Source organism: Helicoverpa armigera, chromosome 3, assembly GCF_030705265.1.
Source record: "Helicoverpa armigera isolate CAAS_96S chromosome 3, ASM3070526v1, whole genome shotgun sequence".
Taxonomy (NCBI): domain Eukaryota; kingdom Metazoa; phylum Arthropoda; class Insecta; order Lepidoptera; family Noctuidae; genus Helicoverpa; species Helicoverpa armigera.
Window position 1 is genome coordinate 4,726,123 of NC_087122.1, and position 15,341 is coordinate 4,741,463.

At 34.2% G+C, this 15,341-nt stretch overlaps 1 protein-coding gene across 1 annotated transcript in view; it reads left to right on the forward strand.

The window, feature by feature from the left end:
* The first annotated feature begins 3,258 nt into the window (after positions 1-3,258).
* Positions 3,259-15,341, forward strand: part of LOC110383803 (leucine-rich repeat neuronal protein 2) — a 66,921-nt gene continuing 54,838 nt past the window's right edge. The window contains exon 1 of the mRNA XM_021344709.3: positions 3,259-3,553. The gene's annotated coding sequence lies outside the window, so the exon portion shown is untranslated. The remainder of the gene's footprint in view (positions 3,554-15,341) is intronic.

Sequence of the window (15,341 nt, forward strand, 5' to 3'; positions counted from 1 at the left end):
CCTGTCCACAGATGTAATCTCAATGCGGTCAGTTTTTACCTGACGAATATTACCGAATAGAAAGAGGTTTGTAGTTTACAAGTGACTTATAATAGAGATGTCTATGTAATGTTTATTTTGAAGGCACGCTTCTTGTGTGAAGTCGGTTAAGTGGTTAGCTACGGCACTGTTTGTCGCGTGTCCTATTCCAGCGTGAAAAAAGTGTATAATGTGCAGGTTGCTGTATATGGTACTTGTATTGTATATTGTATTTGTAGAGTGTGAGGCTGAATATATTGTATTTACCTACTTCAAAAATCTTTATACAGTTACTTACTAAAATAAAATTAGATAGGCTTGAATATTGTATAAATTGTGTGGGTGTTTGTATATTACCTACATGAGGTAAAGTACTTACTCATGTGCTTCGTGGTAAGTTACCATTTTTTGTCGTCTGGCCACATAGGGATTTTATATTTGCTTTTAACCTTTTTTTAACCTCAATAGTTTCAGATTTCGAACTAGGTTACGTGATAGGTTCTTTTAAGAATTTTAAGAATTGAATTTTATTTTGAATTTTAAGAATTGATTGAATTTTCATCCTTACTTTATTTAGCAAGCATTCTATTTTCTAGTCAAGAGCTCTTACTTTGTCTACTATTTACTGTGTTAGTCGATGTTTAGTCGTAAAGTTGCGTTACCGATATACAAGAGTAGATTTCTTAGAACCTTTAAATAAGCAAGGACCTAACAGCGTTGAGATAGGTATATAATTGAGATTATCTCGTGTGTTAGTAAAAGAAGCTCAGATCATCATTTTTTTTTGTTCCTTTATTTCAGGCAACTAGGACCCATATAAAATACAATACATAAATAAATGACGATAATATTATCATCATCATTCAGACTTTGACTATAACTAAAAATCACCCTTGTTTCTTCTGAAACCCTTTGTGTACTGGGGCCGTGGTAACTCTTTCGAACTATTGCGAGGCCCATTGTAGTTAATCCTGCAGCCCATAAAACAAGGTTATGGATATCGGGTACCTTCTGGTAGTCAACTGTCTCCAGTTAGAATCGAAAGCAACCGAACGATATTACAAAAAAGTATTTACGGAAGAGTAAGCGAAATCTTCAGGAATTTTAATGGCATTCCCTTAATTGATTTGAAAAAGGTTAACATACGGATCTAGTAAATTCGAACGAGTTTTATTTGTGGTAGCAAATTGGTGTGCATGATTTGCAGAAAAACTCTAGTGAGTTAAAATAAGATCAAGATAGGCTCTTTAACTTTTTTGCTGTCGGCTCCGAGTTATGAAACGCTCGTGTTAAAGGAACAGTTACATTGTTTTGAAGATAATAGAATGTTGCGCCTTCTTTAAAGGCTTTCATATAAAACTAAAAAAAAATATGTAGGTATACTTGTGAATATATTGCTTAATTAATCGTATTCTACGTATATGGTTTTATAAAAAAAAAACTATTTTTTTCCTTTTGTATTTTAACCGTGAATAAAATAATTATTTTTTAAAAGAAAAGGATCATTAAATTGTAGTCATTATAGTTCTCCATTTTATACAAGCAGCAAAATTGCATTTCATAAATTGTTTGTTTACTGAATATTCTTTACACATTTAAGAGCCCCGAAATAAAATATGTCCCTTCTTTATTAGATTGTTGGACGTAATTAGTAACATGTTACCTAATAAGTTTATCGACCACTTTTTATAGTTTGTTGTTATTCTCACCGTGACTATTGGAAGCTCGTAAAAACGAGTCCCACGACTAACAAGGTTTTATTCAGTGTTCGTTTAATTGCAATAACATATACAGGGCGATCGGCGGCGGCATATGTGAGAAATAACTGCTGTTTAATATGAATACAGTGTGTTGTTCTTTTGTTGAACTGGACCAGGGAAAAAGTTGTTTGTGTATTTTTCTTTTAGTCTACTGTTTTGTATGACCTGTTACAGTATGAGTATGGGTTAAATACAGTACAAAAATTGAATTAATTATTCCAATAAAGTGACCTTCTGTACAGATTTACATATAAATTAAGGACAACTACAACGTTAAAAGTAATTTAAAGATGTTAAACAACTTAGCCATTCGCGTCCTCTGGATAGCAAACTATTGCGGTAAAATTACAGAAAGACCAGATTACGAGTAACATTAAATAATAGGTACACACATAAGTTCGTAATCATGAGCATCCTGTAGTTTAAATGGTTTCAGGTTTCGCATTATTGCCACAATTTACAGACAGTGTATAATTTTGTAAAATACATAGTGTATAAATATTATTTGTACGACCGATGGACTAAGTACATACATGGGCTTTATAATAGAACGATAAAAAAAAATTGAGCCTGCTAGGCGATGCACATTTTTGAAATAAAATATCTTAAAACAAAAGACACATACGAGTGTTGACTTTCGTGGTAACAAACCTCGCTTAGAGTTACACAATCACTACACAAGTAATTATTATTGATATTACCATTTGAGTTACAGATAAATTCGTAAATAAAATGTTGAAACAACGTAAAACTTTATCTCAGAGCTTCAGTGGAGTAGGTATGTTATTCAATTAAAACTTTGAAATGTTGTTTTATTTACTGAGAACTCCTTCAATCTAAGACAAAAGGCAACTGATCTTTGACGATTTACATTACATTTCAAGGCTTACAGCTAACAACTTATGTCTAAAGACTTTTGGTTACTCGCGAAAAAATGCTACGCGGCGACTACGAGAAAACGTAGCGCTACGAGACATGAAACTACGTAGAATAACGTAGCAATTTGCATGTAATAAATTAGCAATATTAGTAACACTCATTTATAATAACAAAGAACTTGATTTTGGCAGAAGGTATAACAACACTTTTTTTCATGTTGTTTGAATACTGAAATTATTCTTGGTACTACAACTTTTATCCCTTGATTTTTTTAAAGTAATAAAACATGTCGATTGTACATATCAGGCACCTACACTTAATTTCCAGACTGTTAAAAAAATCATAACCGTTTTTGTTAATGCTGAAGCATCCCACAGGTTTAGTTGAACGTGTGTTATTTTCAATTTACTTTTCAAAAGCCAGCATTACACTTAATTCAATTAAAACGTGCACAACATTTGGGGGCGCGCTTCAGTAAAAACAGCTTTTGACAGCGCGGCTTCGGAGCTTATGCGAAAATTTATAGAAAATTGCATGGTACACGCGTTGCGCCCATAGGGTGCGCGGGAAACGCAAGGGGGGTGTATATTTAGAAACGCTTGTAGCCGCCAGCCGGCAGTCCACGCTTGGCGCGCGATCCGAGCGCGCGCGTCCCCGTCTTCCCTCTCGCTATCGCATCGTACCCGATTCCGTAATTAACATAAATTGAAATTAATTAATAGAGCATTACTGGTGTGTTGTGTGCCCGAACTGGATTTGATCGTGCCCTGTGCTACCCTGTGGACTATTAGAATATTTTGCCGGTTTTCAGTGACTGTATGATTATTTAATAACCGCTCGCATCTTTAACGTGAATGGACTTTTATTGAAAATTAACTCCATTTCTTCGATATAAGGTATGGGAAATAATTGCTATTCATTTTTTTAATTGTAGAGACAAACCCTTTCTGGTTAAGTGTAGGGTATAATTAAGTGATAGGACGTTATTAGTGGGTCATCGACACTCACCTCTATGTTTTGAATGGGGAGATTGTTCTGTTTTGTTATTAACGGCTTTTTTATCATTTCTTTATTATTTTATAATAGGGCGTGAAATGTGTGTGATGAATGAATGAAATGTAATTTTGAATACCTTTTTTTATTTTTAAAGTGTCGGGTAACTTTACAATAACCATCTGAAATGTTGTTATTATATTTTGACTGTAGGAAAAACGCGCACCAGACATTGCAATCCAATTAGAATAATAACGCTCCAAGTTGAAACTTTAACTGAATAAAACAAGTAATACTTTAAATAGCCTTAACACATTCCCACTAAATAAATAAAATAAACAATAAAAAATAATTTACTTCTGATGAAAACTATATGCGTGTCACATAAATATGACATGTTTGTAAACACGGAAATATAAGGCTAAACCAAATATGAAAGCGGCACTGAATGGGTTAATAATCGCCGCTATGATAGTTTTCCCGATGACATCCATGTGATAAAATAACTTATTTTAATAAAAATAACAATTTACATTTATAGGTTTTCGTATAAATTGGATATTTTATCGTTTTAATAACGGTTTGTTTGGTATGTAGAACGATAACAGTGGATGCAGATGTACATTTTACGTCTCAATAAGTAGTCCAGCCATCATTATTAATGAGTTATTGTCAATGATAAGAGGTATCTTTGTACGCTATATATTTTGTTTTATCATGACACCGTGTTATTCCGGTAGCTTTGATTTATTACATTCTATCTAGTTTCTGTTATTGCTTTATTCAATAAAATTAAGTCCGAGTAAAAACTTTTATTCAGTTATCTTTGAAGAAAAAGTTTCATCGAGTTTCAACTAAGTCTAACTTCAGAATTAGGTTTCATCATTTTTATGCTATAGAAAAGTTTTTATTAGTAATAATACATTTTTTCTTACCTTAATCTAAAGTTACAGTTATGTTATTGCACTTAAATAATTCAAGTTCAAACTTGGAACGTTTTATTTCGGTGTTGCCAGCTCGTTGAGTTTACCTCAACCGGTGTAATATGTGCTCAAAGGGTTGTATTTGTTTAATAGTGAATCTTTAACATGGTAAAACAGCTCTTTGGTCAGTGAGCGAGGTTCAGGTGGCTGAGGAATTTTCACTTTGCAGACGCTACCGTGAATATTCGACATACACAGCTTTGACTAGCAGCTTAGATAACTGCAAGATTAGGGGTTGTACTGGTGTTTACGTTTTTAGAAGGTATTTCACTGATGTTCGATCACGCTGAAGTTTTTACGTAATGAGGTTTTATGTAAGGTGGGTTTGGAAAAGTAGACGTATTTTTTGCGTGTATATTTTGTGATATTTTTTTTTATTTAGTATTCGTTAACTTTTGTGTATAGGTAGGTATATTTTGTTGAAATGATGTAATTGAATTTTTTTACCCTTCAAAAAGTGTTATCTCTTCCTTCAAAAGGGGTTATTATCAGTCTCGTAAAGTGCTATAAGATTAGTATTTTGTGAATGGGCCATTCTACGAGTTAAACTTAGCAGTAAGATGAAATGTTAATATGGCCTCTACTTTAGAACTTTAGAATGTTTGCTTGTAAGATTTCATAAAATAATTGTCTCTACGAAGTGGTAATGAGTATATTATTGAGTGTACCCTTTTAACAGCATTTCTTGGGCAAAAAATCCTCGGAAACGCGTAGCATTTTACTTGATGATTTGTTATTTCTTCAAGTACCTAGTTTTCATTTTTGCCACAACCCCAGAAAGTGTACAATATAGGCTTATATGCAATAAAAAAGCAAGACTACTTTTGGATCAACTGTTGAACCGGGAAAACCCCTAAATAAATTTTGGATTATACCAAACGTTCCCATTTTAGAAAATGTTTTTGGTAACTCAATATATGTGAATTACGAATTTTTTATTTATGTATTCATAAATAAAAAATTCACTTCCGTTATGATGGAAATTAACGTAAATAAGATGTTTTTTCACACAGTTATGTCAATATATTTTTATTCACACCAATCGAATGAAATAAAAATATATACTTATGTAGGTGTAATAAATATATCTGAATAATTTATGTAGATCGAAGTAATATTGGCATCCAAGTGTGAATTTACAGAGAAACTTTTAATATTAATGAAGAACTTAATTAAGTCACGATCATAAATAATTAAGTGAATTTATCATCACTGAGATCAAATATAAGAGAAGTAATTATTTTACATGAGCGATATGGATAATAAAAAAACTTATTCCTCGAATTGAAGCTACCTATATTTATATCAGCAGAAGGTATTAAAATTACTTCATTATTATAATTAGAGGTATCGTGAAAAATGGTCTGTTTTTAGCTTTAACATTTTTTTTTGTCTTTGCATGTTAGGCTGTATGTATAAATGAACAGATCTTATGATTACATAATAAGTAAAGGTTCAGTTTAAAGGTTTTTCTCAAACAACCAAAGTAAGTGTTTAGTGACTCATGCATTAAGATATTATGTGAACGTGTATGCCAATGTACTCAAGTAATGCGTTTGAGGATAATATTTCAATAAACACTATCAGCAAACAAGCATTCATGACTAATCGGTAATTGGGAAACTCGTTAAAGTTGACTCAAACGACGCTGTCAAATATGAACTTAGTGAAAATATGTATTTAAGGATTATTTAGTACTTACGCGGTATCACTGGCGTTTTGATAGAACTATATCCCGCACTAAATACATAAAAATGTAACCCATATACTATGTTACGACATAAAAGCTATATTGCTGCTAAATTTCATCAAAACCCATCCAGTAGTTTTAGCGTGAAAGAGTAACAGATACTTACGTTCATCCTTACAAACTTTCGCATTATAATAAAAAAAATAAGGGTAAAAAATAGGCGATTTATGCCTATTGTGTGAAGCGGTAAACTAATGTTTGATTAACAGGTTTGTATGTAGGAATGCAGCTGCGATTGATTCTCATTGAATTTTACAGCGTTCTTTGTTGATTTTGCGGTTCGTGTTGTACCAACTACAAATAAGACGCGTTTGCTTAGAAACAGATGAACAATCAATATTATTAAACGTTAAAGAGCTCACTTCTAGTGTTTAATCATCTGATTAGGTTAAGTTCATCTTTATGTCATTTTAAATTCAACCTCGCGGTTTGAGAAATATTTCTAAAACACCTAATAGGACTTATCAACAAACAAGAGCTTATATTTCCTAAATCCAGAGCAAGACTTACAGTTATGTTTTCTTTCAAAGAAAAAAGCTTATTTGCAAAAGACATCATCCACGGTCATTTAAGAACATTTCATTTCCCTTTACTATTTAAAACCCCATCAAATTGCAAACGACACGTAAAGGACTTCCTTCTGTACCCTGTCATTGTTCGTTCCCAGGTCATTACAACAATAAAATAACAAGAATATTTAAAAACCTTACATTCTTCTTCCAAAGTACCATGTGAATGTTCACGTAACCTAGATGGGAGTCTAATAACTGCAATTTAAAGTAGGTCATAATAATGTGCCTACATTACCTACGTACGGCCGAGGTTGTAAGTATAAAGTATGCATCCGTCATTATCGGTAACTACTGTCACTTTTTTATAGTCACTATTTACAACACTAGAAAAGAACTTTAACAACGGACGCTATAAATTCCACTGCTGACCACCAATATAAAAATAAAATAACGTTTCTAATTTAAATACTTACAAAGGGAGCCTTCGTCGCCCTAATTAACTCTAATACTACATATAAAAAGTTGAACGTCCAGCATGTTGGTTGTAAATCGAACTAAGTTAGTTTATAAGTGTACTATTACGGTCAATTAGTATACCGGTCGGTTTTCTTTGATGGTATTGGGTTGTAAACAGAAAATTGATCCGGACCGCCCTGGAGCCGACGTGTAGTTTTATTTGAATGCACAAAGTATTTTGAGAGTGGATCAATGGCCATCAATCGTGTTCGATTTGGTTTGCTTCAATCTGCTTGTTTATCCGACAGTTTAGAATTTAAAGGCAAACTTCACAGTTAAATTCATTTCAAAAAGTTACGAACCCGTTCCGTATAAAATCCTGCCAGATTTTATGTTTTCACAAAGTATACGTAAGGTGCAAATTGAAACAAAAATCGATCACAGCAGAATCACTTTGATATCGCGGCAAACAATTTCCAAAAGGATCTTAAAAAAATATAGCGCGAGCACACGCTCCGTATTAAAGTTTAAACCGAACGACGAACAATATCCGTTCATTATTTACCAGAAGAATGGCTGTTCTGAACAACAGCGCCTGAGCACGGCCCGCCGGCAATGAACACCAGGTGTGGTTAAAATAAATAGCCCCACATATCCCAATACATAGCAACGCTCACTACCAATTATTACGATTAATTGGAAACTAGTCAGAGCCTTTATTTTTGTTTCTGATCGTTATAACTGTAGGAAATACTCTAATATATGAGACGTCGCCCGGGGCAATCTTCCGCCTACGGATTATTTCTATATACCTACGTAATTTTCGTGGAGAAAATTACACGGTGTACCGACTAATAGCGTGGTTTTAAACAGAAGTGTGCTTAACGGTGGCACGGGAGTATCGGAATCTGATGTAGAAATTATCATCTATCAAGTATTTGTATATTATTAGAGGCTTTAAATCAAATCTGTGGATGAATTGTTGAACTCGAGAGTTAGGTAATAAAATTTTGTGACTGCTTAATTGTGGCCTTCGATAAACCGCACACTTTTTACTTCGATTTCGTTTTTGCGAATGACCAATATCAGTTTTTTTAGCAAAACAATTTTCGCGAATCGAAGCGCACTTTAAAAGTTATTTCAATAATCGACAAGCCGATAAATCGTGCTACTCTAGATCACTCGAGAAATTACGTAAATAATAATATGAGCGAGTTTACAAAGCCTCAAATCTCTCTATTACTAGTTGAGGTCAAAGGGTATTGACTCACGCGATTATCCTTGGCGTAGAGAATTAATGCGGCATGAAAGTTCACAATTTTATTCCATTATCGGACGGTGAGCGAGTGGATGGTAACGCAGTTCTCGTGTAATCCCAGCTCTACGGAAAGCGTTAAAAGTTCGTCCAACGAACAAAGTTTCTTCGTACATTCATAAACATTTTACTTTTCGAGTTCTGTTTCGAGGTCTGTAACACTTGATATTTTACATTTAAAGCACGTGTTTTGCTGTAATAATGTTCTTACTGAATTGTCGCCGTTTTGAGTGTTTGAATATTAATAATTTATGGTTGTGGAAACTTTTTGGCTGGGTGTTAGAGTTTTCGGAAGTGTTTAAGATGTTCCAAGTTTATGCCCAATCTGTAAAACGGATCTTTTATGAGCTCTTACATTTTGGGGTCTCTTCATAAATTCTATGTTATTGAAGGGAAGGAGCGCAATCGTTTCTCAAAATAATCACCCTTAAATCAAACGGTGTTGGGCAATGTTTCGGAAAAAAGTGTTGAAAAAAGCTTGTTCATTAAAGAAACCAGTGTTCGTTGCCTCACATCTGTCAATTAAACTGAAATTGCTATCAAGTTAACCCTACAAAGACGTAACATAAAACACGACATCTTACTTTTACGCCCCTAACCCTCAAATAAAGTATTTATTGCATGAAAAAACAACGAAACTCAGGGGTAGGGTAACACGAAAGTACGGAAAGTTGTCGTATATTATATAATTTGCACACAACTCACGTTCATACGGGGCATACATGAACGATATGAATAAGTTATTTGCACACAGGCCTAGGCGCACTGTGGCCTGTACTTACGGCGCGCTGGATTTTAATAGTTTATTCCACTTTTCAGGCCAAAACTATGTGCAACACGTTTGTGGCGCGTTTAGAGATTTATATACAGGATTTGGTACTTTACTGATTTCGGAGAAGAGCAAATCTCCTTTACCTATATTTTAGTGGGAGGATTTTTGCAATTCGCTTTGAATATTAGTTCTCTGTGGGAAGCAATATCTTTACTGAAGACTAAACAAATATTTGCTCGTATAAGTATGCTAATATCCATAAAGGCGTAACTTATAATATCGAGTTTTACATCATAATATTATATGGGTCAAATAAATTTCTCCACTCGTTAAAATAGTCATAAATTAAACACAGGATGAGCTATTACACTCAAGTTTCGTCGTAAAAATATTAACGATAACATCGTACTACGTGAACGTTCATTTTGCATAGTTGATGGTCATTGGATACCATTTTGTAGAGTTTGCTCGTAAAATTGACCCGAAGTGTCGACTATCGGCTCCTGTCATCTGATTGACGTGGGAGGGAAACAGAAGTTATGGAGTAGTCAATAACTTCTAGGAATGTGGGTGTACCTTTGCATGGATAGAGAAAACGTGCCATTTTTATTTCGAAATTCAAAATGGAGACTCTTTTGACCCATTATTGAAAAAAAAAATCTATTTTCATTTGTTTTATTTTTTTCATTGACAAAAGAGTCAACTTACTACTTTTGAAAAAGGAACGTTAAGGTACATACCTTTAATCGTTGCTTCTGTTTTATGAGTCTTCGTAATTATAGATTGGAGGGACCTACATACGTTAATATATTCTCATACATGCGTGTAATTATAGCCTCCGTTAGGTGGCCAGAATCCGTAGGGGCAAGGCTATAAATATATGGCTACCTGCATTTGGCTATGAACCCTTTTTTAGATGCCAAATAATGTCCGTGTAATATTGATAATATTTTATGTTGCTAGGTAGAAAAAAACAACTGCATTTTCACTGTATTGAAGTATGTATGTTTGATGAGGTGACCGAATAGGGTAGTGTCCAGGGTCGAAATAATGAAATAACATTTAGTCCGCTTTTTAGACAATCAAAAAATATTGGATACGTATTTTTTCTTTTTTTAATTAAACATAAAATGACAAAGATAATACACTTCAAAAATTAGGAGTGGGGGCCTTTTACGTCACAGTGTCCTGAAAATTGTAGCAACTTGTGACGTCACACTCAACTTTAACACGCTATATCTTAACAAGTTCTGATCCAATTTAAAAAAGAAAAAATACGTATCGCTTAATTTTGGACAATCTACAAGACGGACTAATAATTGTTTTTTAGGAAACTAGCCTATTGTTTTAGCAATACCCCAGAAAACAAAGACATGGTCTAACAACTCCAACTAAAAGAGATTAACAAAATACGTCACTACAAAGCTGGCACACACAAAAAATGATCAAAGAAGTCATAACAAGCAACCAATGGCTTTATTATGAGGCACTCGTTTTCCTATTATTGTATTTTTTTATCGGGCACAATTGAATAATCGCTGAATATCCTTTTATCGTCCGCGAGGGCCGGTACCGCGATACATCAGGGTTAAGGGTGTACGATCAATATTCAATATCCGGCTAGAATTCGCCTCTTCCGATAGCCGGATATACCGGATATACTAACTAGTTACATGGCCGGATTTATCGATGACTTGGCTCGTTAGGATTAAGTGAAAATATCAATATGTTTTCTTGTGTGAAATTCCAAGAAATCTATAATTTTTATTCGACACGTAACTGCTTAAACCGGACTGTCATTTGGTTGTTTTTTTCATCCTATACTTCCGTAATTAGCAGCCTATAAAAAAACTGGAACAGCCACGAACCATAAATGAAACAGACACTCAGACACTTCGCACTAAACATACAATTTGAAGACTACAAAACTTCACGAAAACACTTAAACGCACCATAAGGCTAAACACTCAAGTACATAGCAACAGCCCAGGAATAACAAATGAACCTCTATGCAGCTGCAACTGGCCGCAATGATAATAGAGGTAGTTGACCAACAACGCCATTAAGTAATCAATTCCCTTCGCCTACCCACGATAAGCAGTCGACACTTTCTTTTAAATTCTTTCCCAGATTAACTCGCTGACAAATAACTGGAAGGAAAAGATTATGCAAAGTTTCCACGAAGGTTTGAATACGTAATAGTGCTATTTTTAGAAGGAAACTAGGGTGGGTATGCGTTAAGGGTTTTATTGCTTTAGGTTTAGTCTTGTAGGTTAGTATAGAAGTCGGTTACTCGAGGTCGGAGTCATATTGGATTATATTAGACGTGCAATTAACTTGACGTTTCATAGGTGCCTGCAAAGGCCTATGTGAAATAAAAATATTTTGATTTTGATTCTTCGTTGAATTACGTGAACTAATGGCCTGATACTTGCCTGAAAAAAATTACTTCCTAATATCTCCTCTGAAAGTTGCCGTAAGTTATTATTAAATTAATATTGAATCATTACTTCGAAACCATTTTCGAACACTGTCGTATTCTACGAAGAAAGTATAAAAGTTTAGGTTCATATTTTTAGATATACTCTAGAAGAAGAATAACACAAGTATTTTCATATTTTGATCTACATAAACAAACACAGTACAAAGCATAATACTTGTATTAGTCACAGGTTGCCAGTACATTAACCGCGCGCTTCGTAACCCAAATTGCCGACAGTACACACTACACAGTAACTTTAGAGATACGCATTAGATATGCAAGATACTTCATATTAGAATAAGAACACAACATTCAAACATTATGGAGTATTTTGTGATATGCAAAACAGGCGAATCTATGGAGATATCACACCTACACGTTCAGCAAATAGCAATACAAAGATATTTGGATCCTGATACGATATCTAATATGACAAATATGCTTATTTATGCGTGAAACTTATCTAATTCGAAATATGAATATCATGCGCGTTCAGCATTTTTTTTCTTCTGCTTATCTAATAATATATAAAAAAAAACAAACAATAAACTAAAAGCAGGAATTATAAGTAGGTACCTATATTTAATTACCCCCGTCAACAAAACCATACCTTCTGTTAACCTTAGTAGTGTTAAGAATCACAAAAACCTGTAGCCTTTGTCTCAATCCTACTTTAAAAGTACTCATTTCATAAAAGCCTGATAACACGATTAATACCTTCATTGCATCGATTATAATTATTTGAAAATTAATCAACGCTTCGCCGAGAGCAACACAAGCCCAGTTGCGAACTGTAACGGAGAGGGATTAGCTATCTGACCCATTTTTGCCCGATGCAGGAATCTGTTACAAAAAATCCCCTCTGCTTGCTCAAACTGACCTCCCTGTCTCCTGACTGACGTATCCGTTTGCTATACGTACCTCTGTATCTACGTATCAATTTTAAAATACACGGTTCGATTTTTACGTTTCGTGATTAGATTTTTTGCGGATCGTATGTGTTTTTTGATGATTAAGGTGCACAATTTTTGCTTAAACTTTAGGTTCACAAAACCAATCATTAACACAGGATTAAAGGCTCATAAAAATAGTAAAAAAATGCCAGATTAAGAACAGAAAAAAATGGCTCTCGAAACATTTTGGACCCCTTACCTTACGACCTTTTACTTAAGGTACAACCTCTAAAATGTAATTCCTGTACTATTTTTACATGGTTGTAGTCAAGAGCCACGTCCGGCCATAACCAGTAGGGTTTATAGGTATACATTGCACTAGTAGCATGTCGCTTGCCCATAGTCTAAGGACAAAACTATAACCCGTTTCCCTTTAGCTGACTTTTATATCTTGCGGATGATAAGCTGCTTCTATGCGGCATATTTTTATTTTATAGAATTGCGTTCCTTGGTTTGTGTTGTTTAAATCGTTGTAAAATAACTTATTATATAGCGTATCACCTTGTTTGAGGCATTTTCTGTCTACTTTATTTGTTACCATAAATATCAATGTTAATCAGAAGCAAATAGAACTAGTCACTATTTGTAAAACACGAAGGCTTACTTTATATCCCAGTACGTGGTAATATTATTTTAGTACCAACTGTCAAAATCTTATTTGGGATAACTTTGGAAAAAATCATCTAAATTAGTACAATGTAAAAAATGGAGAGAGCATAAAAATAATCCAATTAGACTAAATACAAATCCAATAGAATGCATTCATTCAAAATCAAAAGTCCATTCTTGCTATCACACAAAGATTTCTTGGCATATAATACCTGAACTCTCAATTATGAAACCCTAGCTCAGCGCCTGACTTCGTACGTGTTATAATAAACGGAATTCCTAGGTAATGTTCTTAGTTGTTATACAATGTAGCGAAATCCACCCGGGTTATTTCCAGTACCTATAGACTCTACGCGGATCGACAGATGCGCTCAAACTGGTTTGCTATAGATTATAAGAACAAAGCTTTGTATGAAGTTTGATTATACGTTAACAGAAATAAACGATTTAAAACAATAACTTTTATGTCTTGATCAAAAGGCATTTCTACAAGACTAGTTATTATATTTTCTTGTATCTCATACTTGTATCTGTTAGTAATTACTTCCTTATATAACAAAACATGGTAGCCTTCCTTTGTATATTTTCATATCAAAATATTAAATATTTGTTTGTGTATTTCAGGTAAGCATATTTTTCTTTTCGATGAAGCACCTGTTGGTAAGTTTAAAAGGTCCTAATAAGTATTTTTATTTTGACTTTTAAAATAAATAATATACAATTGCTGAATTACGTTGACAATAAGAGGAGATAATAAATTGTTGTTAAATGATCCGTGTAAATAAAATACATGGTAAAAATAAAATATCAAAAAGAAACATAATTAGGAATACCTATTGTTCAAAAAGCTAGAGGCGCGAGTAAAGCTTTTAAATATTCATATTATAATTCTATGTTCATTTTCAACGAAAATATTTCGGTTCTCGTTAATTATAACCTACTGCTAATGTTATTATTAACTTAGTTGTGAAAACGCTTAACAGTTATTTTGTAGGTTTATTAAGCTATTATTTTAACAGTGGCTATATTTTGTTAACGTTTATTTTGTTACAAATATTTCCTTTGCGCTTTTAATTATTAGCAAAGTTTTATTTGTTTTACTGAAAAATAAAATTAACGTCGCTTTTGAGAAACCTATAAAAAACCTGTCCGTCTTTACTTCAGCTCATTTTATCTTTTATTGTCAGTTTCTCACGAGTCCACCTTGTGAAACGACGTCATTTCGTTTTTTATCCGAAACTTCTGAGCAGGTGCTTTCTCATCCCTGCGCCGACCTTTTTCAAACTTTCTGCTCAATAATTACACAAAACTGACCGCAAATGCAGCGTCCAGTTTCAATCCACCTCGGTTGTATTTTCTGTATTGGCACGTGAATTAATCTCGCAATTGCCTTCCTCGGCCTCGCCGGGAATCAACATGGTATCAGTAGATATTAGCTGACAGATACGATTTTGCATCAGTACGCAACGCCGCCGCGAGTACCATTATCTCGACCGCAGATCTAGCGCTGGAAACGTACTTATTCCGCTCTGGTTTCTTCACCACGTATCATTAGTTAATTTATGTTGCTTTCTGTTCAGAATTATGTGGCCAGCGTTATCTATGTTGAGATACTCGTCCGAGTAGCTCCGGCGGGTCGACGTCCTTGCGATCGCATCTCGCTCGACCGCGCCGCAGGTGCACCGCGTACACCTGCCCGGCCCGCCAACTTACCATAAAATGCGATTCGAACCAACCCCGTTGAAACAAAGCTTCATCTCACTCACACTCGCACAGATAAAAGGGACGGCCGCACAATCACGACCGATATTAACTCAATATACGATGGACGGAACGCGGCCGAACGGAATATCAGTTTT